The sequence below is a fragment of the Protomyctophum bolini genome, assembly GCF_963924005.1.
Source record: "Protomyctophum bolini genome assembly, contig: SCAFFOLD_181, whole genome shotgun sequence".
NCBI lineage: Eukaryota > Metazoa > Chordata > Actinopteri > Myctophiformes > Myctophidae > Protomyctophum > Protomyctophum bolini.
Window position 1 is genome coordinate 29,197 of NW_027665763.1, and position 804 is coordinate 30,000.

The following is an 804-nucleotide window of genomic DNA, read 5'->3' on the forward strand; positions in this document are numbered from 1 at the left end:
ACACACACCATGCATATATGCACATAATTATATGCCGAGAACACATATACTGTAATACTGTACAGTAGCTGCATAGTGCTTTCATGCATTTCCTCAAGACATTATACCTACCATAAACGCTATCATAGAACCAATGGTTACTCTGAGAGATGCCCCGATACTGTATATCGTATCCGAAAAGTATCGGTCCTTATTTGTCATATTATCGGTATATCGGTGAATATGCCAGTCTAACCACCGATCCGACACTGGGGTAAGGAAGGGGTTGACACTATGGCAGGTAAAAACACAACACGAGTCTGCTATAAACACAACACGACAACACTGGTATTGGTATTCGGTTTCGGCTAACACAGAAATTGTGGTATCGGTATCGGAACATCCCTAGTTACTTTATGTAACATGTTGTCAACATAATGTGACCAGATTTGACTGAGAGCCTGCCATCGCGCAACCTCCAGCTTCTCACCAGAGGAGAAAGACTTTTTTATCTTCTTTTTTTCTCCAAAATGAGTTAATAGCTCAGGCAGACTCTTCACATACTAGAGCATGTCTGAAATAAGTGTCAGAGCTGAAATTGACATGTAAATATGAAATAAATGCTTAAACATGTAGCTAGAGGTAATGTTAGAGACCACGGAAGTGGTCTCTCTAACAAAGTAACTGACAAACATCAGACGAACTATAAATTATCTTTACCCTGCACGTAAACCCCAGCATCCGTATTGTGGTGAAAGCTTGTAGATCTGCTATTTGCAAGCGGAAGCTTTCCCCACAATAACAGAAAACGGAAAAGACACTGAG